The 25,674-nt window shown below is 44.8% G+C and overlaps 1 protein-coding gene across 8 annotated transcripts in view; it reads right to left on the bottom strand.

Annotated features, from left to right (window-relative positions):
- The window catches only part of LOC147108767 (uncharacterized), a 347,177-nt gene that overhangs the window by 236,560 nt on the left and 84,943 nt on the right, over positions 1-25,674 (bottom strand). The window lies entirely within an intron of this gene.

Raw genomic sequence — 25,674 nt, 5'->3', positions numbered from 1 at the left:
TGATGGGCATGCAGCTACGTACTACAAAGCCCTGACCCTACTACATAAAGCCGAAAGTGAACAGGCAGGTCAGAGAGTTTAGATTGTCAAATAGTTTCGATCCCTGTTGATCTGAACTAGTGATCACAGATTGAAGTCACTTTAAATCCTGTCATGGGTAGCTACTTCCATCTTTGAAAGCTTCCTGAACAGAATCAGCCAAATAACAATACATTGATGGAATTGTACTTTGGAGCAGAGTCCTGTAGTAGTGACTTCAGAAACTCTCCACGATAGACTTTCACATCACAAGAGGTGGCCATTTAGCCCATTGCGCTGCACCAGCGCTACCCTTTCCCTGTACCCTACTATTTAAAAAAAAAACTTTCAAATATTCCCTTTTAAAAAAGTCATGGATTCTGCATCCACTAATTGTTTCTGGTAGGATGTTCCATGTTCCAATAAAAAAAAACTAATATTTCCCTTCATTCTTTAGGTGATGAATTTAACTATATGTCCTCTAGTTACCAAATCACTGACCAGTGGAAATATTCTTTTCCTATTTAACCCATCAAAACCTCTCCATTTTAAACACTTCTATCCCACCCATTCTTAACCTTCTCTGTTCTAGTGAAAAGAGCCCCAATTTCTCTCGTCTCTGTTTACAACTAAAGCCTCTCATCCGCAGTATCGTCTGGTAATTTGGTCTCGAATCCTGATTAAATCATGGGCCATCCCCAGCATCATTCCTTGTACTATTACAGCAGCCCTCTGAGGTTCACTCAGTCCCATCCAACAACAGAGAAAGGTGGAGGAGGGGTGATCCTTAAAAAAGATAGAGAAGATAAATTTCCTCTTGCACCACACAAGCACAAATGTGTACATATGGTATTAATCCATTATTCACTGTGTATTGTGCAGATAATGTAAATAAGCATGACATATTGAGACCTCAGTTGGGAAGAAATGGTTGCAAGGAACATCCATCAAAATAATTGATCATTTTTGTAAACGGATATTAAAAAAACACTTGACTTTTTGGAAGAATGTGTGGTGATGGCAGGATTAGTCTCAAGGAACTACAGTTCCTCTACCACACAACCTTTTCCTCTTGCCCCTAGTTTGAATACAAGGATTTGTACTCAAAAGATGTTCTCTTAATATCGGGGGAGTGCTGCATTAATGTTGTAACTAAGCAACTGATCAGATCCAGATTGAAGAAATGTGTTCGTTTGCAAGATGGTAGTGAGCTTTTCTGTTTTTATTTCAAAATTCCATTATCCACAGTAGTTTGCTTTTGTTCCACTGAGCTTTCTAAAGCAGTTTTCTACTGTGATATACAGGAAACTCTTATATCCGGCACCGATGGGACCAGCGTGGTGCCGGTTCATCAAAAAGTCCGGATTACAGAGAAGTATACTTACCGAGGTACGAGAGCCCCGTACACGGCCACAGGTGCAGGAGCCCTGGTTACACGGCACTTGTGCAGGAGTCCCGGTTACACGGCCACAGATCCAGGAGTCCCTGTTGCATGGCAACAGGTGCAGGAACCCCGGTTACACGGCCACTAATATATAGCAAAGCTTACCTAAACCTACTCCTGAATTTTGCCGGTTAAGAGAGATTTCCAGATATTTAGGTGCCGGTTAAGAGAGTTTCCTGTATCTAGTTTTTCTTCTTTATCATTCAATGTTGGATTACTAGGAAACCCTAAAAACAGTCGAACACAAGAACAAGACACCCGCACTACTAAAAGCATTTTTCTGGTTTAATGACCAGAATCAAACTTTAGACATACTGGGCTGGGGGAGGGGAAAGAAACAGCAATACTGGAACCATTGTTGTTGTGTCCGTGTATAATAACACAGACTGCAGGAGAACGGTACAACAGGTGTTTACTAACTGTGGCTCACACTGGAACTGATCTGTACAGATTACTACTCCGCGTTATAAGCAGGTGTGGTCACTGCCGGTACTACAGTATACATGAGCTGTAAAAAGTAGTTCCCCCCTTAAAAAGGTACATACTTTACAATTCCTCCCCTTTTAGATTAACAGTACCATAACACTCATTTAACAATTAAATATCAAACTAATTACAATTAACACTTTTAACATGCAACATTAGCTGAAAATAGTCTATTTATATATTCAGTCTTTGGGGAGGCTTCCTGATCCTTTCTGGATAGCGCCTTTCCCGAGTGTCTTGCTCTTGGTGCGGAGGCGATTCTGGCCCCCTGTCGTCGGTTGGTTCATCAGCTTCCGATGCTACTGTTTCTGGGGTAGATGCGACTTGTACGTCGGGTTCATCACCAGGTACTATGGGCGAGGCATGGGGTTGACTTGTTCCTGTGACTCTAGGATCTGGTCAGCATGGTGTCTCACGATGCTCTCCCCAACGTCCACGGTGTACATTAGTGGGCCCTGCCGTGTGCATATTGTTCCTGGCTGCCATTTTTCTGTTCGGTAGTCGCGGGCCAAGACTGATTGCCCTACATTGAAGCTCCTTGTTGGCTTCTCATGGATGTGCTGGAATTGCTTACTCTCAACATCTCTTCTTAAGTTTGGTCAAAGCAAATCCAGGCGCGATCTTAACCTTTGGTTAAAGAACATCATGGCTGGGGCCTGGTTGGTGACTGCATGTGTCGCATTCCAGTAGGCGAACAGGAAATTGTCCACCTTGTGCTGCAGCGGAATGTTGTCATTGTACATAGCCTTTATTGCCTACTTAAAGGTTTGTACGAACCTCTCAGCCAATCCATTTGTGGCTGGATGATACAGGGTGGATGTGCAATACCTTACACCATTCTTTTTCAAGAACCTCCAGAACTCTTCGGACACAAATTGTGGTCCGTTGTCGGAGCAAATCTGTTCTGGCAAACCATTCCTGGCAAAAATGGTCCGTAGGACTGCAATAGTTTTCTCCGTGGTGGTGGAGGACATTTTGATGACCTCAAGCCATTTCGAGTGCGCATCCACGGCTATTAAAAACATTGAGTCCATGAATGGACCAGCAAAATCAATATGCACCCGTTGCCATGGAGATGAGGGCCACTCCCATGGGTGTAGAGGGGCCTGTGGTGGTGCATTTTGGACTTTCTGGCATCCTGAGCAGCTCTTGGTCAGGTCCTCGATTTGTTTATCGATTCCCGGCCACCACACATAAGCCCTGGCTAGGCTTTTCATTTTTACCCCTCCCAGATGACCCTCATGAAGCTCATTGAGCACTCTATCCCTTAACTTGGGTGGAATTACCACTCGGGATCCACACATCAAGGTCCCCAGGCACACTGACAGCTGTTCTCTCCTTGTCGAGAATGCTGGCAACAGTGAGTCACCATGTGCTGGCCATCCCTTCACCGTCAAATCATATACCCAAGACAGTGTCGGGTCATTTCGGGTTTCCTTTTCGATACAAGCGTTAGTTACCGGTAGGTATTCAACTATAGTCGAATGGAATATTTTGACAGGATTCACTGCTGGTGCTTCCTCCGCAGTAGGCAGTGGCAGGCGTGATAGCCCATCAGCATTTCCATGCTGTTTCGTGCCCTTATATTCAATCTCAGTGGTGCGCCCCTAGAAAAAGTGACCATCTTTGTAGTCGTTGCGCAGTCATCACCGGAATGCCCTTCTTCGGATTAAAAATGGAGACAAGAGGCTGGTGGTCAGTCAGCAAGGTGAATTTCTGCCCGTGCAGATAGTGATTGAACTTTTTCACTCCCCACACTAGGCTGAGGGCCACCGTCAATCTGGGCATAGTTACGCTCGGCTGAGGTTAGTGATCGTGACGCAAAGGCTATTGGCCTCTGAGCCGTCGGAGAATTTGTGCGACAGCACCGCTCCAATGCCGTAGGGTGACGCATCACATGCCAACCGAATTGGTAATGCTGGGTTGTAATGGGCCAATACCTCTTTCGATGTGATTAGTGTTTTGCTCTTCTGGAAAGCTCGTCTACATTCGTCACTCCACTTCCATGGCACCCCAGTTTGCAGTAGGGTGTTCAGTGGGTGTAGTATTGTAGACAAATTTGGCAAGAACTTATGGTAGTAGTTTACCAGCCCGAGGAACGACCTCAGTTGTGACACATTTTCCGGTGCTGGAGCCTTGACTACTGCCTCAATCTTCTCTGGGGACTTATGTAACCCCTCTATCGAAAACGTGGCCACAATACAAGATCTGTTTTCTAAAAAAACTCACATTTGGGGCGGTTAGCTCGGAGCCCATATTCCTGCAATCTAGTGAGCACCTGCTCCAGGTTGGCAAGGTGATCACTGTCATTTTTGCCCATGACCAGGATGTCGTCCAAATAACACTGGGTCCCTGGGATCCCTTGCAGGACTTGTTCCATTGCCCTCTGCCAAATAGCCAGAGCTGATGCTACCCCGAATACCAGCCGGTTATATTGGTAGAGACCTTTATGGGTGTTGATTGTGAGGTATTTTTTTGATGCTTCTTCTACCTCCATTTGCAGATACGCCTGGGCCAGATCAATTTTAGTGAAGCATTTCCCTCCAGATAGTGAGGCGAAAATATCTTCAATCCGCAGAAGTGGATATTGTACGGTGTGAAGGACCGGGTTCACTGTTACCTTAAAGTCCCCACAGATGCGAACCTTCCTTGGTTCCCCAGGTGTGCTGGTCAACGACTTTTTCACCACAGGGACGATGGGTGTAGCCCACTCGCTCCAGTCTACCTTGGACAGTACACCTGAACGTGCCAGACTCTCCAGCTCTGCTTCGACGGCTGGGCGGATCGCATAAGGTACCGGTCTGGCCTTAAAAATTTTGGGCTTGCGTTTTCTTCAATTTTAATCGTCGCCGTCATGCCTTTTAGTATTCCGAGTCCTTGCTGGAACACTTCTTTTGCGTCAGTTATGATCTTTGACAGTCGCCCAGGTGTGACGTCGTCATCCTTTTTGTCAGCCACAGTCAGTGCCTGTATGGAATGCCAATCCAGTTGTATTTTCCAGATCCATTCACGTCCCAGTAATGGTGGTCCTCCATCTTGCAATACATACAGGTCTAGTTTTGGGGTTTCCTTACCGTTATATATAACGGTCACCCTTATTTTTCTTTTGGGGTAAACTTTTTGCCCAGTGTACGTCTTCAAAATAATTTTTGTGTCTCTGAAGGGTATGTGTGAGAATAGCCGCTCATAGTCCTGTTGGTTTATGACTGTTAGGGCTGATCCTGTGTCCAATTCCATCTTTACCTGGACTCCTGCTATCTTGAGTGACCCAAATGGTTCGGTGATCCTCCGTTGTGATCACATTATGTAGTTTCAGACAACTCAGTTCCCTGCTTTCGGAGTTGTTATCACTCTTTTGTTCGTCTGAACTATTCTCGGTCATCTTATGTACCTTCTTCTACTTTCCTTTGGTAGGTTTCTTATTGCTGGTTTTCTTTCCCGACCTGCAGACTCGTGCTAGGTGTCCTGCTTTTCCCCCACACGGTCTGCACACTTTGTCTTTGAACCAGCAATCATTCTGGTCGTGTGTTGTTCTGCTGCAGCGATAGCACTTCTGTTCCATATGACATTTCGTTTGTGCCATATTCTTGCGGTCTCTGTTGTATCTCTACAGCGCCCCGTGTTGCTGCTTCATAAGATACCGCAATGCTGAAAGCCTTTTCCAGCGTAAGGTCCTTTTCAGATAAAAGCCGTTTCTGGGTTCCTTCACTTTGAAGCCCACACAAACTTGTCCCTTAAGGTATCTGCCAGTCCCGCTCCAAACTGGCAGTGTTTCGATAGTTTGCGCAGTTCTGTTAAATAATCAGCATTGCTTTCATCCTTATGCTGGTTCCGTTTGTGAAACTGGAATCTTTCTGCTATCAGCAGCAGTGTGTGGTTTAAATGTTCCTGTAGTATCGTTACTATGTCTTCAAAACTCTTTTCCATTGGCTTCGTTGGGGTTACTAGATTTCGTAATAAACCATACGTCTTTGCACCCATTAAATTTAACAATACCGACGCTTTCTTGTCATCTGACACCTCATTTGCCTTGCAGTACACCTCTATTCGTTCGACATATGTAGTCCAATCTTCGACTTCATTGTCAAATGTGGTGATACTGCCACTCTTCGGCATTTTGGGTGTGGTTTAAAATGGCGTCCCCCAATGGCTTAAAATGGCATCTCCCACGCTTTCCTTCCTCCCCCGCTGCTGCAAACGCCGCTCCCGGCGGTTCTCATGGCAATGGCAGCGCCCTGTAGGTTTTGCGCGCTTCTCCTGCGCTGCTGCCAACGCCGCTCTCTGCGGTCCTTGTGGCAAAACCTCACGGGTTTCTGTGCGTCTCTCTCCCTCTTCGACGCTGTTCAGCGTCCTGTGCGCTCTGCCCTCTCTCTCTCTCTCTCTCTCTTCGACGCTGCTCGGCCCTTTGCTGTGCCGCTCGGTCGGGCTCTAGCCCGCTGCTGTCCGGGAAGGGTCTGTGCACTACCTGTTGCCAGCCCGTTTCGCTGGACCACCTCGAGTGAAAAGCCAAGCCTGGCTCTCGACAGCCTCCCCCGCAATTCTAGAGTCTCTGCTGGATGACTGGGCGGTTGCCCGTGGTCGACGCCAGAGTCTCTGGCCTTGACCTCCAATCCACTGATCTCCAGGAACGAATCCCCGGGAGGTGATGCAGAGTTGCAGGTAGGTTTGAACTTGCCTTGTCGCCCATGTTGTGTCCGTGTATAATAAGACACAGACTGCAGGAGAACGGTACAACAGGTGTTTACTCAACGTGGCTCACACTGGAACTGATCTGTACAGATTACTGCTCAGTGCTATATACAGGTGTGGTCACTGCCAGTAGTGCAGTATACATGAGCTGTAAAATATAGTTCCCCCCCTTAAAGGTATATACATTACAATTGTCAGACTGTCAGAAACCAATACAGAGATAATTCTTAGTATAGTACATGAGCATATTGTACATGACAGCCTTTTCACATGCTTATTATGCCTGGGAATTTGCAGTTAGGCCCAATTGTCAGTGACTCAACACAAAGGGGGTAGAAATTCTTCTTGGGCGAATTAGTCACATTGACCATCTGTTATACACCATGCTCGATATTCAGTTCTACTGAAGTCATTGGAGCTGAATATCAAGCGGTCACTATAACGGGCGGCAGATAAGAGACCGCCTGTTTTGTGCTACTGGCCAAGACATTGCTACCCCACAGTGTCAAATGCAACAGATCAACTTGACAAAATACCTGATCTTTTGGCGATTCTGGGGCACATTGGGAGCTTTAAAAATGGAGTAACCTGCTTAATAACTTATTTAAAAAGAAAATATATTGCAATTAAAAATTAAATTGCAAAATTTTTAAATCTATTACCTTGGCAACACATACAAAGGTGTGTCAGAAGTCTGTTTCCAACAGGAAGTTCAGTGAATCAAAATCATTTATTGACTTTACCGAGAATCCAATAGGTTACATCATGAAGTAATTGCCAAACTGCAGTACTTACAGGGGCTCCAACACACACAGCAGCATGACCAGTTTACAGAGGAAACTCAAGGCCAGTATGTGGTCTCTCCAAATTTAATGACAAATCAATAGAGTTTGAAAGCAACACGCATACTGCTTCAGTGTAGACACAAGAGCAGGACACCCAGGCAGTCACCAGTTACTGATTTTTAAAAAGCATTTCAATGAGAAGGCATGAAGGAGCTGAGCATTTGAGCCAACTTGACACATCTTGAAAGCAAGTTTCAATGAGTTAGTATCTAACAGAATTGTTACAGGTAGGTGCCAAACTAAGGCCAAATGTGTCCTCCCACTGAGAGAAAGTGGAAAATTTGAGAGGAGCCCCAATTTTAACCCAGGGCATCAGTAGGGCATCCAAAAGCGAGAAATGGCCAAAATGGCACCAGCATGAGGCCCAGGCCTCATTACCATCTTCCAGGATGGATTCTCACTCCTATTTTCACTGGCGGCCCTAGCTCCGCCGTGGTCAGCAGTTAAAAATCACGTGAGGTCGGAGCGACGTCATCGGATCCCGACATTTTAATATTAATAACTGCAGTGGGCAGCCTTGATGCTGTTAAAAACCCTGCAGTTAAAATGATAATGGGAGCAAATGGGTTGACAATGCAGCAGCGGGCTCCCAATTGCCATTTTAACTTCCCGCCCCGTGACCGCCAGGTGGGCAGGTTTAAAATCCGCGAGAGAGAGAGAAAGAAAGAAAGAAAGCGAGAGATTAGTTAGTTACCCAGGGTTACTCACGTACACATCTTAGAGGCTATTTCAGGACAGAAATGATTCAAACCTCACTGATAAAATTGGTACAATATTCATGAATTCATAGCTGAGATCGACAGGCATGTGATTCAGTGGCTTCACATAAAATTTCCCCTGCCCGACATTAATACTTGAAGCAGTGCAACCAAGTTTAAAATGATTTTTCACACATTTCGCATTCTGAACACTACAAAGCAAGAACAGTTTAAACTGCAAGACTGTAATCTTTTACCCTTCTAACTCCACACCTTCTTTGCCAAGACTTCTGCTGGTATCCTATCACAGCCTTGGTATAGGATACTTCAATTCCAGGTAAGTACGCAAGACCAGAGTTACTTTCTCTTCTAAATTTTGGTGTGTGCATCTCAGTCTGTCAGTGTGTCCCTCAACTCATTTGCTAGTTATTGGGAGTTTTTTTGTACACTGTTTTTCATATAATTGTTAATACCCAAAAAAGTTAAAGCATGCCACACTTTAATTGCATCCTATTGGCCATATATGGAAAGACCTGGGACTGCAGACGTAGCAAATGGATCCCTGCACTCAATCTATGTAGATCACTTTTGCAAATAATCTCATTACTGTGCTTAGCAAGCAATACTGGCAATTATTAAAGTTCATCTCACACGGAGGCATACCCTTGTTGATAAATGCATGAGCATCTACAAGGCTGCAAGAGATATTCCAGTATTTACTGAATAAATCAGACCCTTTCCCAGCAATTCAATGGTAAACACATTCTCAGTGTTGTTTACAGAGGGAATCAAGACCAGCAGGCACCAGCCAACTCTTGTTTTATTTTACTGCAGAACTAGAGTGTTACAGGGAGATGCAGATTGGAGAGGCTGAAAAACTGCCATACTGCTCTTTAAAAGTCCCTTGTTGGATTAAATTCAGATCAAGCCATAATCCACTGCATAAATCTCACACTGAACGAAATAAAATCACAGCAAACTACTCAATCCATCTTTCGGACTCTGTTGTACTTCACCCAATACAATATTCACCATTACAATCACGTTCCTGTTCTAAAGGAATTTTTATGTCAATTCTACCCCGCCCCTCCTGAAGGCACCAGCCCTTGGCTGGGGCATGGTTCCATGGGCACAGTCACTCTCCAGTACCTCCCCCTAAAAGCCATTACGCATATGCGAGCCTTGACTGTAACTGGTAGCAAGCTATTCAACAGCAGGGGCATCAGAGCCAAGCCAGTTTTGGTCATTTATCTGGCACTCATAAATGCATAGTACCGGCAGAAATGAGAAGTAGTGAGGGCCATGACCATTTCTCCCCTTTTCAAACACTGAAGCCAATTGTAGTGTCCTGAACACCATCTCCGCTAAGTCAATAAAAGATTAAACATGGGTGTAAAGTCCGCGCCTCAATAATACACGGACTTCGGAAGAACAGTTTAACAGGTACTTTACTGAACAAGAGGCAGCTTGAAACTGAAACTACAGAAGCCTGCTAGGGCCTTTTATACAGGGGTGGTCACTGCCGGTACTGCAGTCTAAGACCAGTTATTCCCTTAAAAAGGTACATACACAACAATTCCTCCCCTTTTAGATAAACAGTATGTAACATTTAACAACTAAATAATAACTAATTACAATTACAATTCTCTCAGTAATATATACATCAACTGAAATAGTCATTTATAAGTTCAGTCTTTGAGGAGGCTTCCTGATCCGGACTGAATAGCGCCTTTCTCGAGTATCCTGTTCTGGCGGTGGAGTCAATTCTGGCTCATTGTCATTGGTTGGTTCGTCAGCTTCCAATACCCCGGCTTCGGAGGTAGACGCAATCTGTACTTCGGGCTCATTACCAGGTGCACATGCTTGTGGTACAGGTTTGGCTTGTTCCCGTGACTCTAGAATCTGGTCAGCATGGCGTCTCACGATGCTCTCTCCAACGTCCACTGTGTACATTAGTGGTCCCTGCTGTGTGCATATTGTGCCTGGCTGCCATTTTTCTGTTCGGTAGTTGCGGGTCAAGACTGGTTGCCCTATCTTGAAGCTCCTGGTTGGCTTCTCATTTATGTGCTGGAACTGCTTATCCTCAACATCTCGTCTTATGTTTGGTTTGAGCAAATCCAAGCGACATCTTAGTCTCCGGTTGAAAAACAGTACGGCTGGAGTTTGGTTGGTTACTGCATGTGTCGCATTCCGGTAAGCAAACAGGAAGTTATCCACCTTGTGTTGCAGTGGTATGTCGTCATTATACATTGCCTTTATGGCCTTTTTAAAGGTCTGAACAAACCTCTCAGCCAATCCATTTGTGGCTGGATGATATGGGGCAGATGTGTAATGTTTCACCCCATTAGTCTTCAGGAACCTCCGGAAATCCTCAGACACAAACTGTGGGCCATTGTCGGAACAGATCTGTTCTGGCAACCCATTCCTGGCGAAGATGGTCCTTAGGACTGCAATAGTTTTCTCCGTGGTGGTGGAGGAAATTTTAATGACCTCTGGCCATTTCGAATGGGCGTCCACAGCGATTAGAAACATTGAGTCCATAAATGGACCAGCGAAATCAATGTGTACCCGTTGCCATGGAGATGAGGGCCACTCCCATGGATGTAGCGGGGCCTGTGGTGGAGCGTTTTGGACCTTCTGGCATCCTGTGCATCTCTTGGTCATACCCTCGATTTCTTTATCGATTCCCGGCCACCACACAAACGCCCTGGCTAGGCTCTTCATTTTTACCCCTCCCAGATGACCCTCGTGAAGCTCACTGAGTACTCTCTCTCTCAACTTGGGTGGAATTACCACCCCGGATCCACACATCAAGGTTCCCCGGCACACTGACAGCTGTTCCCTCCTTGGCGAGAATGCTGGCAACAGTGAGTCGCCATATGCTGGCCATCCCTTCACCGTCAAATCATCGACCCGAGAGTGTGTCGGGTCACCTTCTCAATACTTGCGTAGTTCCGTAAGATAGTCAGCATTGCTCTCATCTTTGTGCTGGTTTCTTTTATGGAACTTGAATCTTTCTGCTATCAGCAGTGGTGTAGGGCTTAGGTGTTCCTGTAAGATATGAACAATCTCCTCAAAAGTTTTCTCCATTGGTTTAGCTGGGGTAATTAAATTCCGCAATAGGCCGTACATATTCGCACCCATCAGATTTAATAATACCGACGCCTCTTTCCATCGGCCACCTCATTTGCCTTGCAGTACACTTCGATTCTTTCTACATAAGTGGTCCAGTCTTCTACCTCATTGTCGAAAGCAGTGATACTGCCACTTTCCAGCATCTTGGGCGATTTAAAATGGCGCCTCCCGCGCTTTTGCTTCTTCCCCAACGGGATAAAATGGCACCTCCTGCACTTTTGCTTCTTCCCCTTACTGCCATGCTGCTCCTAGCATTCTACGGGGTAATGGTGGCGACCCGCAGCTTCAGCGCATCTCGCTTTCCTTTCTCTCCCTCCCTCCCCTCCCACCCCGTTTGCTTTCTCTCCGCTGTCCTGTTCTCGAGCACCGACCGCGCCCTGTGCGCTCCACCCTCTCTCTCTCGTTTTCTTTTCCTGGCGACGCTGTGGTACAGCGCCCGATTTGTAGAGCCGCTCGATCGAGCTCGAGCCCGCCGCAGTCCGGAAGGGTCAGCGCGCTACTGGCTACCAGCACGATTCGCTGGAACCACAGTCTCTCCCGCAATTCTCCAAACACCGATGGATTCTTTGGGCGGTTGCCCTCGGTCGACGCCCGTTGCTCAGACTACGACCTTCCAGGACCTTCCTTTCAGGCGAGATCCCCGTGAGATGATGCCACACTGCAGGCGAGTTCGAACTTACTCGTCGCCACTGTAAAGTCCGCGCCTCAATAATACAGACTTCGGGAGAACAGTTTAACAGGTACTTTCCTGAACAAGAGGCAGCTTGAAACTGGAACTACAGAAGCCTGCTAGGGCCTTTTATACAGGGGTGGTCACTGCTGGTACTGCAGTCTAAGACCAGTTATTCCCTTAAAAAGGTACATACACAACAATGGGCACTTTCCTGACCTCTCTGCCTTACCTATTCAGTGGATAAACATTGACCCATCTGGGGAATCTTTCTATAAAATAATTTAAAACTAGGAGGGAATCTAATATTCATGTCCAGCACCATCTTAAAATCTCCTGCAAAGTACTTTGGAAGGAAAAAAAAAAACCATTTTATTTATATGGCACATTTCAGAAAGACCAAAGCACGCCACATACGATTAATCGCATCAGAATCCAGTCCGTTATGTTGTTGGTAAACAGCAACCATTTTACACACACCAATATTCCACTAACACCAAATCAGATGAATGAATAGTTCATTGGTTAGGTGGGGTTGAGGGAAGAATGTCAAGAAGACACCAAGAGAATTTTTCTTCAAATAGCAGCATGGGATCTTAACCATCCACCTGAAGCAGTAGAGTTCCCAACCAAAGAATAGCATTTCTAACAATCCAGCACTTATTTAATAAATGCACTGAAATGTCAGCTTGGACTGTGTACTGAAGTTCCAGAGTGGGACTTGAGCGCACAGCCTCCTGAGGGAGGAAGAATGCCATCAACGGAGCCAAGCCGACACTTTGCATAGTTACAATGCATTGGGTAATACAATTATATTGCAGCATCGCTGATCTTTTAGCTCAATAGAAAAAAAAGTCACGAAAATTATGCACTACCATATCTGTGTAAGTTTAATGTAGTAACCAATTGGAGATATTGTAAATGGAGCAGTCGAAGCAGACTATTCCATTAACTTGCCTGAAAGTCGCTCATTGTGGGAACAAATTTCTCTTTAGGTGCAAGGTTTACTTTCAGCTCTTCAAATGATGACAGTATAAATATTTGATTACTTGGGGTACAAATAAAAGCAATAAAATGACACTGGTTCTGGAACAGTTACCAGGAAAGAACCATTAATTTCAGTGGGACTTTTACCTACTCCATCAAATGTACACACAGGAACAATAGATCAACACAAACTGCTGCATTCTCAAATCACAAAGGAGCCCAGTGTTTCTGCACCAGTCTCGATACTGTTCTTTCAACTTGATGTACTTGTCCCAAGGACAGATACATGAACTCTGGCAAATGGATGGTTATTTCTCTCGCTGATCTGGCTCTCATTAAGACTGCCAAGCTCATTTTACACATGTTCCTAAGCTGTGCTACAAGAGAGCTATAGCAATAAAAAAAAGAGACACTCTCCAGTGTTGCTTTTTAAACTTCTACACATCCTCCTTCTCAAGAGCTGTGAGCCACACTGATGTTGTACAGCTTCTCTAAATTAAATCAGACACCTCGTCTTTTCAATAATCCATTCAAGTTTTAAAGTGCACGGCTTTCAAGCTTGTATAAAAACACCAAAGATACAGCGCAAGATATTCCCACTTACCAGGCAATTGCCCCTAAAATGAAGAATAATGATTGCTTCTTGCTGTACTTAAAATGGCCGACCTGGCAATGTAAGACGAGGAACTCGGTGACTTTTGTTTAAGATTTGGCTACAGATGTAGCAGTTGCCACAGTAAGAGTGACCCTGCTGAATTATGCTTACGGCTGACTTTTTAAAATCACTAATGTAGCGTGTGTGTGCCAAATGAAACTAAAAAAGTTGTTTTTTTTTTTTTTAAATATGAAAATTGAAACAGCTGTAGATGGTTTACCATTTATGCATAACTAACACACAGAATATTAAAAAGTTTTAATAAAAGGTGACCACCTAGCATGGTCACTCTTATACACTGGCCTAGAAATTCGGTGGGCTGCGCCACCAGTTAGCGCCCAAAGAGAGCACTTAGTGGGTTTAGCGCCACTGGCCACGCCTCCCGCGAAATTTAGAGGGGCACTAATGGCGGCGTTAGCCTGTAGCGCTGCGCCGCCACCGATGACGTCATCGGCGTATGCAGCGCCCCGCTACCGCCCCGATCGCGATATTTGGTAGCGCCCCCCGCTGTAATGCTGGTCGCAATTTGCGACCGGTTCAGGGGGGCCTACCTGCGGCGGTAGAGGCGCAAATTAAAAGGAGGTGCAGGGCGGCCATCTTTGTTGTTGGCCGCCTGCCAGCACCTCTCTACCCTCCCGTCCCCCGCGTTGTGCCGGCTGTGTCCCAAGAGCCCGGCACTTCTCCTCAGTGCCGGGCTCTTTTGCTGGCACTCGATCTCTGATCGCGCTGCAGCAGGCCCCTCCCCTTTAAGGGGAGGAAGGCCTGCAGTACCGCAGCGTGCTGTGCCGCAGCATGTGGTGCTGCGGCATGTTGCGCTGCAATTTTCAGTTGCAGCGCCCCAAGACGGATGCGGGGCGCCTCGAGTAGCAGCGTGCTTCCGTTTGGGGCGCTCAAACTGAGTATCGGGCTGGCGCTCGCGGCTCCTTCTGGGGTGGTACTTCCGGCGCCCAGGCAAGACTGGCGCCCCACCGAATTTCTAGGCCTGTATCTTTCAACTATTCTGCAACTGAGACAGAGTAGTTTATTTACAGTAATCTGTAGCCAATAAAGCTTGCCACACTACAGTACTTATCACGTGATACATTTATCTTCAGGTTCAATGTCACGATCAGGATTGTTACTCTTTTGCCTGCACCTTACTGCATTTACCCCACTCACTGGGCTGACTTTTGCCAGCGCTCAGAGGGCGGGTTCAGAGCAGGTCCGCTGTCAAAATAGCAAAGATTGATAGTGGGGAGGGAACCCGCTGTCATCCCGCCTCCACGCAAGTCTCCCAGGTGTCAGGTTTGTCGGCGCTGAACAGACCCAACACCAAGCGGCGGTGGAGGCAAGTCACATCATTAAATGGGTTATTAACATCAAATTAACTATTATTTTAAGCCTACAATTCAATTTTATGTGCTCTCCCAGGGAACACGTCAGCTCAGGATGTTGTGAGTGGATTCAGCACTGAATTATCTTATGACTTGACAGCTGCCAAAGTTGTATAAAAGATTCAATGTTACAGCTGTTCACTTTCAAAGCTCAAACTGTTGGTTACTGCATTTGGAAGACATTGAGCTTTCTGCAGCTTGCAAGTGTTTGGAGCCAACTCTCTACCTCATTGGAACAACCTCTCTCACCACTGACAGATCGCTTCTGTCATCTCAACCTCACCTGCCATCTATTCCATCAGCATCGCTGCCCTTGAAACTCTCACCTTGGTCCTCAGAATTCCACCAAGATCAGCCCCAACACCAGCAGCACCATGCATACCAGCAACAACACCACCAGCCTTCTCCGCAATCAACTGATGCTACACAAGACAGGGCATCAGCACCCGGGCACATTGCTGCCCAGGAGGCCAGGGATGGCCTCACCATGGCCAGATTTACTTCACTTGACGCTGTACATCCTGGCTCCCACATGATGCGCTAGGTTGGCACCACCCCACGCCAACACCATAAAGCATCCCTACAATGCCCAAGTCATTCCTTTCACACTCGTCACCATTGCGGGGGGTGCCCTTATGTCTCACCATTCACTACAACTCACTAAGCCACTTCCAAAAAAGGTGCACACAAATCTGTCCAAGAACTCAGTGCTGAAATTAAAGGTTTCAATGTTTGACAGCACATTACCAGAAACTGCACATGAACATTGGCTAAACCTCTCAAGTGCCGACCCTTGTGTGTTGTTAGTTGGTATGCTTGCAGTAGGATGAGGGCGAGTGTGAGGGGTAGCTAGTGAGATGGGGAAGTGACAATGTAGATAGAGGGTTGAGTGGAGGTGCAAGGTAAGTTGGTGTGAGTAAGGATGTGCAGGAGTAGGGTAGGGAAGGCAGAGTGATGGGGATGTGATGAGTGGCACAGCAGGATGAGGTTGGGTGTGGCTTTGTATTAACGTTTCCTGATCTACTGAGATCATTGAAAGGCTTGCACCACTGCAGCCTGGTCCTCCTGATGACATCCCCGTTTGTGTCCTCCTGTGCAATGTGCAACCAGGCTGCGTTGGTCTCCTGAGGAGGTCTTTTCCGCCCACGGGAAGAGAAGAGAACCTCCCTGCGTGCTGTGACTCCCTCCATAAGCATATGGAGGGAGTCATGGGAGAGCCTGGGTGCAGCCGTCCACCTCTGCAGTGCTCGTCAGTGTTTGCAGCACCTCAATGCTGTAGAACACTGACAGCATAACTATCAAGATCAATTTGGACATGGCCCCTTTAAAGGAAACCAACTGATGACACGTCATCAAATGACATCATCAGACCCGCTTCCTATTACAGGGTAATTGGCCAGGAACCTTGCAGGGCGGCTTAACAAGCCCCATTAGCGTAAAACCACTTGGAGAGTGCTGGCGGCAGAGGGCTGGGACCGTGACACCAACCCCGGCTGGCGAAATCACGGCCACTATAAGAGCAATTTTTTTTTTTTTTTTTTTTTTTTATAAAAGTAGAATATTAAACACATGTGAACATACAATGTCTGATGACTGGCAATGAGCCCAAGGCTGTAACTTAATGCTGGATATCAATCAAGCCCAGTAAATCACTGGCAGGTGTCTACTGTTGTATGTGGCACATGGTGTACATACTTGTAAACTATTACAGAAATGAAAGAGACTAATGCACATTCTCCTACATGATGCGGTGTATCTTCAGGACACATGCACCACCCTCAGCAGTAATATCCCAACTCTTTCCACAGGCCACAATTTGCATCGGAGCCATCACAGTGGAAACTGTGCACAGGGAACCTTCAGTGCCTCAAATTCATCAGAAAAAGCGGAGACTGTTATCCAAAATGGCAACGGTCACCTGAAACCACAGATTTTTTTTTTTTTTACTTTCTCAAAGCCTTACCCCATAGGCAGTCAGAGATGAAAGCCTGCCAGTTCCAACAGTGAAAGGGAGCATTTCAATTTCAATTTTGCAACACTCAATAAACATTACAGCAAACACTGAAGCAAATCATTTAATCTCAGATTCAGGTGACGTTCATAAAGTTTAAGCTTGGGTCATTCTTCAACCCTTGGATGCAAATACTGTCTTTTTCCTTATCTATCAATTTGCCAATACATGGGTTGCACCTCATGTTAATTATCAGAGATTGAGATGCAGTTTGAAAGGAAGTCCCATGCAATATGTACTTCTAAAAGAGTAGAACATTTGGCTACTACAACACCACATCTGTGAATGAGAATGGAGAAAAAAACAGAAGCTCATCGATGGTGTACTTAAAGCAAATATGGTATCGTTTCTTGTACGAGTAAAGCAAGCAGGGCGCTGAGAGGCTGTTCTTCTTCTCACTTTGAAGCTTTTTAAAATCAGGTTAGCCCATTGAGATTGTGTTTCTTGCTTATACTGAGGCTCAAGGATGTGAAGTGTAACAACAGGATTTCTTTTATTGCAAGGGGATGAGGTGAACATTAATGGAAAGACTAAAATTGCGCCCAGCTCTTTTCCATTAATACCGCACAACCTGAAATCAGCAAGCAGGATAGGACATGATTAATGTGGTTTCCAACAGTAGTGTTTCCTTGACAACCCAGTCATTTTTTAATACCACACAAATGTACTGAAATGGACCAAACCCTCAAATGCATGTATCTAAATTGCATGTACTCTCTGTGGGCTTTTTAAACAAAACACTGGTGTCAGCAGTTCTTGAAGCTCACTCATTCAGCCAGCAGCAACCCCAATGTAAAGCTGTTGGATTCATTAAATCAGGCCACCAGGAAGAACAGGTAAAAAGTGGATCAACCTCCAGGCTGATTTTAATAAATTCAGCCAGTTTATATCAGGGTTGCTGTTTGGGGAAACTGGTTTAAACATCCCACTGACCCCAACATAAAAAGGGGCCCAATAAAATCATAGAAAGATACAGCACAGAAGGAGGCCATTCGGCCCATCGTGCTTGTGCTGGCTCTTTGGAAGAGCTATCCAATTAGTCCCACTCCCCTGCCCTTTCCCTATAGCCCTGCAATTCTCTCCCCTTCAAGTATTTATCCAGTTCCCCTTTGAATGTTACGATTGAATTTGCTTCCACCGCCCTTTCAGGCAGTGCATTCCAGATCACAATTCGCTGCGTAAAAAAAAAGTCTCCTCATGTCGCCTCTGGTTCTTTTGCCAATCACCTTAAATCTGTGTCCTTTGGTTAGTGACTTTTCTGTGACTGGAAAGTTTCCCCTTACTCTCTCTATCAAATCTTTCACGACTTTGAACACATCTGTCAAACCCCCTCTTAATCTTCTCTGCTCAAAAGGAGAACAAGCCCAAAACTTACTGTACTATGACCCCAGAAGCACGTACATTTTGTACAACTCACGAACAATGCTCAGCTTTCTGATCCAGAAGCAGCAACTAGCTGTATTTAAAATGACATGGTCATAAAGCTTCCTGTTCATACTTGCTATCACTGTTACTTAGGTGAAGTCATCATGGTCAAATTATCAGATCAGATTAAAAGTATTACAGTAAAACATTTATACGGCTTTACCAAAGATGAATACTGAGACCAAAACACTTTGCACTTTGAACAAGACTTTAAGGGGGAAAAATTCAGTTGCTTTGCGCCTCCAGTTAGTGGCCCCGGGAGCACCCTAGCACCTGGGAGCGGTGCCGCTAATACCTCCCGCGAAATTCAGCAGAGGGTTAGCGGCAGTGGTAGCGCCCCGCGGCGATGACGTCATCGCCGTGCGCAGCGCCCCAGCCGCAAACTTCAGTCACAGCCCAACCTACCGCCGGACGCCATGTCGGACATGGTCAGGGCGGTGCTTTTGCAGCCGCGGCGGCACAAATTAAAGGGCAGATGCCTGGCGGCCTTTTTTTTTTTTCCTGGCTGCCTGCCAGCACCTGCCCCCTCCCACTTCTTCATGCGGGGTGCCGGCTGCGATCGCTCAGCCCAGCACTCCTCTCGAGTGCCGGGCTGTTTAACCGGCACCCCACTCCCTGGTGGTTCAGCAGGGCCCTGGTGCGCGCTAGGCCCCTCCTTTTTAATCAGGGGAAGGAGGCCTACAGTACCGTGGTGCTTTGTGCCGATGCACATGGCGCTGTTGCATGTAGCGCCGCAAAATTCACTGGTAGCGCCTCTGGATGAGGGGGGGGGGGGCACTTCCAGTAGCGCCCCGTCTCCTGCTTGGGGCGCTAACTTTTTCAGGGCGCTAAAAGTAGCGCACTGGCAAAGTTAGCGTCCCAAAGGGGGCGCCAGCTAATTTTTCCTCCTAAATGTTTCCATGACCTAATGGTGTATACAGGTACAGAGACCATCCCGTGGTGAATACTTAGTGATCCTGAATAACACATGCTCATCTGTATAGTTGGAAATTACTGTTGATATTTGTGGACAAGCACTGACAGCATCTGTATGAGATTAATTTACCGCTATTTTAACATAGCTATTAGTTTGTTTATTTTTAAAATGGTTACCACCTATATTAACTTAGCAGAGAGAGAAATTTGATACCAGGGAGTTAAGCATTCACCCATTAATATCAATTATCAATCGTAATTTCCAAGCTTCCAGTTCTTAACCGAAAAGACAGGTGTAAACTTACACTACGAGTTGTATTCCACAAACAAGTCAGCTTTCTTATCCCAACGGCATCAAAGCCCTCTCCCCACCTGAAAATGCCCAGACAGACATCGCTCTCCCGTGACCCAAATTACAGAAATACCAAAACTTAAATAGGAATTTTTCATCTATTCATAACTCTCTTTCCAAAAGATGAAAACCTGAGCTTTAACTTACTTTTCCTGAGGGAAACTTGTCAAATTGTGACATCCCTGCAACGAGTAAAAAAAAAACTACACCCATTTTTCCCAAAAAGGGTGTGGAGTAATTACTGTCTGGGGGTGGATCACAGTGGACTCAACCTCAGTTCCCTAATGCACAATTAAAGCTCTCAACACTCAATCTCTAATAACTTGTCGGACACCACTGAAAGTCGGGGTGTAATAATCCACAAGCAATGATACAAAGCTCGCACATCTCACTGCAGATAACAAGAATTCTTTGGCTAGCATATCTTTACCTCCCTGCAGTGACAAGTGAGTTTAAATACTGCAGTGCTCAGATCAGTCATTGCCCAATTCCCTGAGGTAAGGGAGAAAATTAAATAGCAAGGTTTGTTATCCAAAGGAGAGCTGATGAATTTTCTCTACACAGTGGTGCATCCAAGGCATGAGCAACGTGATTCAGAAATTGGAATTGCGTTGAATTCATTTTTTTATATAAAGTGAATCCTGGTCCAATTGAGAAGACTTTGATTTGGACGGCTCAATCCCAGAAGCTGCCATCAGATGCGCACACAGTGGGATGTTTGCCATTATTTGCCCATTCTGTGCATGGTCTTTTTTGGCATTGATCAGCCTTTGGCTATCTCAATTCTGCATTGGCATTTGGTGTCAGTGTCTGGAGTCGAATGATTTACAGGTTTGCTTTTAAAATATTTGTCAACAAAGATCAGCTGTGGCTCAGTGCGTAGCATTCTTGCCTCGAGTCAGAAGGTTGTGGGTTCAAGTCCCACTCCAGAAATGGAAGTACAAAAGTCTAAGCCGACACACTCAGTGCAGTACTGAGGGAGCGCTGCACTGTTGGAGGTGCTGTCTTTCAGATGAGAAGTTAAACCGAGGCCCCATCTGCTCTTCCAGGTGAACGTAAAAGACCCCATGGCACTATTTCGAAGAGGAGCAGGGGGCGTGATCCCTGGTGTCCTGGCCAATAATTATCCATCCATCAACATTAACAAAACAGATTATCTGGTCATCACATTGCTGTTTGCGGGAGCTTGCTGTGTGCAATTAGCTGCTGTGTTTCCTACATTACAACAGGGTCTACACTTCAAAAGTACTTCATTGGCTATAAAGTGCTTTGGGATGTTCTGAGGTTGTGAAAGGCGCTATGTAAATGCAAGTCTTTAGCTATTTTATGTTGTGCCTATTACATCCATTTCCATAGAAGTCTGGGGCAGCAATCTATTGGATCCATCAAGTTTCTCTGACTCGAGTCTTTTTACCCCAAGATATCAGATGAAAATCACTACTGAATGTAAAGGGGGCAGGGTGGAGGGCAGTAGAACTAATTTGAATGTCCTCCCTCCATTCTTGGATAAATGTGTCCATATTTGAAACAACTATTTAGGCTTTAAGAATTCAGAGATATCTTGGAACCTCCTGTTGTTTAGAGCGCCCAGTAATTTCAGAGTCCAGAAATCGCAGCCTTTGACTTCTGCCAAGCGAAATACTTTACCAACAAAATGCAGCAATAATCCAAAGCTTTACTAAGCCATGGCTCTCTATCAAGTTAAGGAACAAAATAGATTACTCCACTTCTTTGCTGGACAAGATTTACACTGAACAGAAAACCCAAAAATTCCTGGCACCTGATATCATTGTCTTTGTGATGTTGACATTCTACGTTATCTGTGTATTCAGGCTTGACTATTTCCCCTCATGTTCACTTGGTTTTTCTGAAGCCACTTTTGTATTTTTGAACAGAACCCCCTAGAATGCAGCAGTTGCAATGCTCTTGGGGATAGTGATGGATAAATACATCATCCTCTGTGAATTACTCTGTGCTGCACAATAAAACACACCATTTTGGACATCAGTGAAAGTACAAGAGTGTTGAATTTCCTGTCTTTATCAAGAAAGTACAATAAGAGGCTCAGCTGCTGTGTGATTCAATCTTCACTGCTCCCATTATTAAAAAGAGTACTGCTACACTTCAGGACAACAAACTCCTGGCAGTAGAGTGCATGAAGTTCTTTTATATCCTGTATTTTTTGGCTATGTCTCTTGGTGTGAACAGAACAACTTGCATTTATATAGCACCTGCAACGTAGTAAAAATGTCCCAAGGTGCTTCACAGGAGCAATTATCAAACAAAATTTGACACCGAGCCACTTAAAAAGGAGCCATTAGGACAGATGACCAAAAAATTAGAGATAAATTTTAAGCAGCGTCTTAAAAAGGGGGGGGGGGGGGGGGAAAAAAAAAGAGAGAATATTCCAGAGCCTCGGGCCTAGACAGCTGAAGGCATGGCCACCAATGGTGGCGCGATGAAAACCGGGTAAACGCAAGAAGCAGAGAATTGAAATCCAAATGTCTTAAGTGCACTTCTTTGTTGTCTATCTCTTTCACTCACATCCAGTACATTTGCTTTATTTTTTGCCTGATCACCAGCCTCCACTCCCAGACACCAAATGTAATGGTTAAATTAGAAAGATAGTCAGACTGAAATCTGAAGTACAATGAAAAACCCTGTAAATATGGATGAAATTTTGTAAAGGCTTTGATTGAGGAAAAGAATGAAGTGCAGGCAATTATTATGTACCAATATAAAACATGGCCCTGTTTTTCTGGTGAAGGTATGATATCCATTGTTTGGTTTATTATTTATCACAATAAATCCATATTTATTGACGCACAGAACAGTATCTATGCAGGTGCGATTGTGCCTTACATCAAAACTCAGCCAAAATCCACTGGAAAAAAATCCGGTTTCAATTCTATTCAGGTTTCTATTTCAAGTTAGTTTTCAGGTACAAAATATTGCAGACACAAAGTCCAGTGCACAAAGGATGCTACTTGCCATATTCAGTGAAAATGCAGTATGAGTTTCAAGAGACAACAAACCACTCCTGACATGGCTTATCAACAGTTCTGAGTATGCCTACTTTAAAATGATCCCGATGTCAGGAGTGAGCCATTTTCCAATTATGATGATGTAATGCACTGCTTCTTAGAAGCATGTAAGAAGTCACACAACACCAGGTTATAGTCCAACAGCTTTATTTGAAATCACAAGCTTTCGGAGCGCTGCTCCTTCTTCAGGTGAAGTGCAGAAATGCATAAAGACACAGCTTATATAGTCAGAGAATCATGTCAGATGTTTACAGGTAACCTTTCCAACTGCCATTTATCACACCTCGGCAGAGAGATAATCACAGCAGTCAAAGGTGTGAATGGTGTCCAAACAGGTCAGTCAGGGAAACATTACATCAAAGAACAGCGAGGTGGGGTCACAAGGGGTCAAATATTGCAGATGCTGGGGTCTGTATGAAAAACAAAAAAAGACAAAAAACATTTTTTGGGGCTGGAAATCACAGCAGGTCCAGCCGCATCTGTGTAGAGAGAACAAGCCAATGTCGACTCGCGTCTGGATGACCCTGCGTCAGGTGGGGTTACATGTAGCGTGACATGAACCCAAGATCTCAGTTGAGGCCGTCCTCATGGGTGCGGAACCACCCGGAGGTGCCGAGGTGTGATAAATGGCAGTTGGAAAGGTTACCTGTAAACATCTGACATGATTCTCTGACTATATAAGCTGTGTCTTTATGCATTTCTCCACTTCACCTGAAGGAGCAGCGCTCCGAAAGCTTGTGATTTCAAATAAAGCTGTTGGACTATAACCTGGTGTTGTGTGACTTCTTACATTTGTCCACCCCAGTCCAACTCCGGCATCTCCACATCTTAGAAGCATGCAAATAGGACACGTTGGAGTAGTCACATTTTTTTTTTTTTTTTTTTTAAGTTCCCAATCATTGGTTGGGAAGGGAATAACAAAGCTGGGTTAATTTGAATAGAAAATAAAGCCATTTTTAAAGCTACTGTGCTGATAACAGCCAAAATAGATCCGTTTGCCCAATATGGCAACAGGTAATCAAAACTGGCTCATTTCAACTCTGCAGAATAATTCCATTTCATAGGCCAGAAGTGTGGAACTACCAGCTTAAACAAACTTCTGCAAGGAACTGACATCATTGCTGATTTTCTCTCTCAACTGGGAAACTTTCAATGCAATTTTAATTGTGCTTGCACTCAAACCAGGAGACGAAATGTCCATGTGATTTCATGACTCATGACGGAGTTGAGATGGCTCTCATCTATTATAAAGCTCTGGCTGGACTTGCACTTTGGGAACTGGGATGATGGCTTGATTTTTCCACTCATTTAAAATCAATAAAAATGAAAAATCCAGTTGAGTATTTCCCCACTAGTCTTGGTTCCTGCAAGCAAATAATTATGGCATTACAAATGCAAAGATATGAAAAAGATTTCCTGTTCCCAGGCTGCACATATGGTATCAATCAGATTCTCAGTGAAAGAGGACAATCCTTCTAATTATTTCAAAAGATGTCTTGGGGCAATACCTCACTTGGCTTACAAAAAAAATTCGATTTACCATAAATTCACAAGAATCAAGTGCCCATTTTGTACATTAACCCTGGTAAATTCTCAACAGCCTCAGACCCACCTCAATTTGTGATCTGATATCTGGACTAGTTGCAGTCCCGAGAGGGACTATATCTGCAACTCATGTATCTGAAAAGGCTGAAACTGACTCAGCAACTCCTGCCTTTGATAGTTGACAACCTCAGGTGGGGCCGTTTTCTTCGCAAGCACATTAAATGGCCCGGAATTTGCGGTTGTATTGATGGCGAAACAGTCAGCATTCACGGTCATTACTCTATAAAACTGGCAGCAACTTCTGGAGTCTGCACATGCTCATTTAAAACAAGGAAATCCTGCAGTTGCTGTCAGTAATACCCTGTTCCTCCACAGGGTGCGCTGTTGCAGTCCTCGCAGATGGAAAATCAATTAGAAATCAGAGTTGACATGAACTTCCGCTTTTTACGCACTATTCTCGCTGTAAAAAACCATTGAAAAAGTTAAGCCTTATTGAATATGATATAACTGAGTTTAACGGCGTACTAAGTCACAATTACTGCTGAACAATCTCTCTGGCCCTGAAAAACTAATTCCATGATAAAAATTCCATTGATTTTAAAAAGTACATTTTTTTTTTTAATTTAAAGTTTGTTATTTCAGCTTCTACCTTAATCTCATCTGTATGTCCCAATCTTTATTTCACGTTCTGTAAAATTATAAAAAGTCAATGATAAAACCTGCTTGCGGTCTGTGAGAATTCTTCAATGTGATTGGCTGCTTAGCTTTCTTGATGACATCACTGTTGCTGGACACCAGAGATCCCCTATAGATGGCGCCAGAATTAAATTAACCTCTGGAAAAAGGTGAAATTGACATCAAAGAGCCCACTAAAAGTTTGTGGGCAGTTTTCTTAGAGGTCAGCAGCGAGCGCAGTCATTTCGCCACTGACCGCAAAATCTGGGCCAATATGCATTTTCTTCTATTATTCAAGTGTCATGAAGCTTTGATTTAATTAGTTGGCAGGAAAACAGTGTTCCATGATATATATCTGACATCCAATGCAGTACAAAACAGCATGAAGATTGAAAGAACTTGCATTTATTTATGACCTCAGGACATTCCAAATCATTCCATACCTGAAGGACTTGTGAAGTGCAGTCACCATTGTACAGAAAACCAGCAGTCAATTTGTGCCGTCTCTGGGTCCTTACTGAGCAATGTGATAAATGACCGGTTAATCCAATTTTGGGGTGGAGTATAAATGTTGGCCAGGACACCGGGAAAACTCCCTTGCTCTTGTTCAATAATGAGGCATCAAAGGCAGGTTCGCGGTACAACCATCACCCGCAACATCAACACAAGAGAGAGGTGAACCCCCACTCTTTGTGGAATCCAAGAGC

The sequence above is a fragment of the Somniosus microcephalus genome, chromosome 13, assembly GCF_052327205.1.
Source record: "Somniosus microcephalus isolate GS21.2 chromosome 13, FLI_Smic_1.0, whole genome shotgun sequence".
Lineage (NCBI taxonomy): Eukaryota > Metazoa > Chordata > Chondrichthyes > Squaliformes > Somniosidae > Somniosus > Somniosus microcephalus.
Note: the sequence above shows the minus strand (reverse complement) of the source record. Positions and strands in the feature narration are given on the sequence as shown.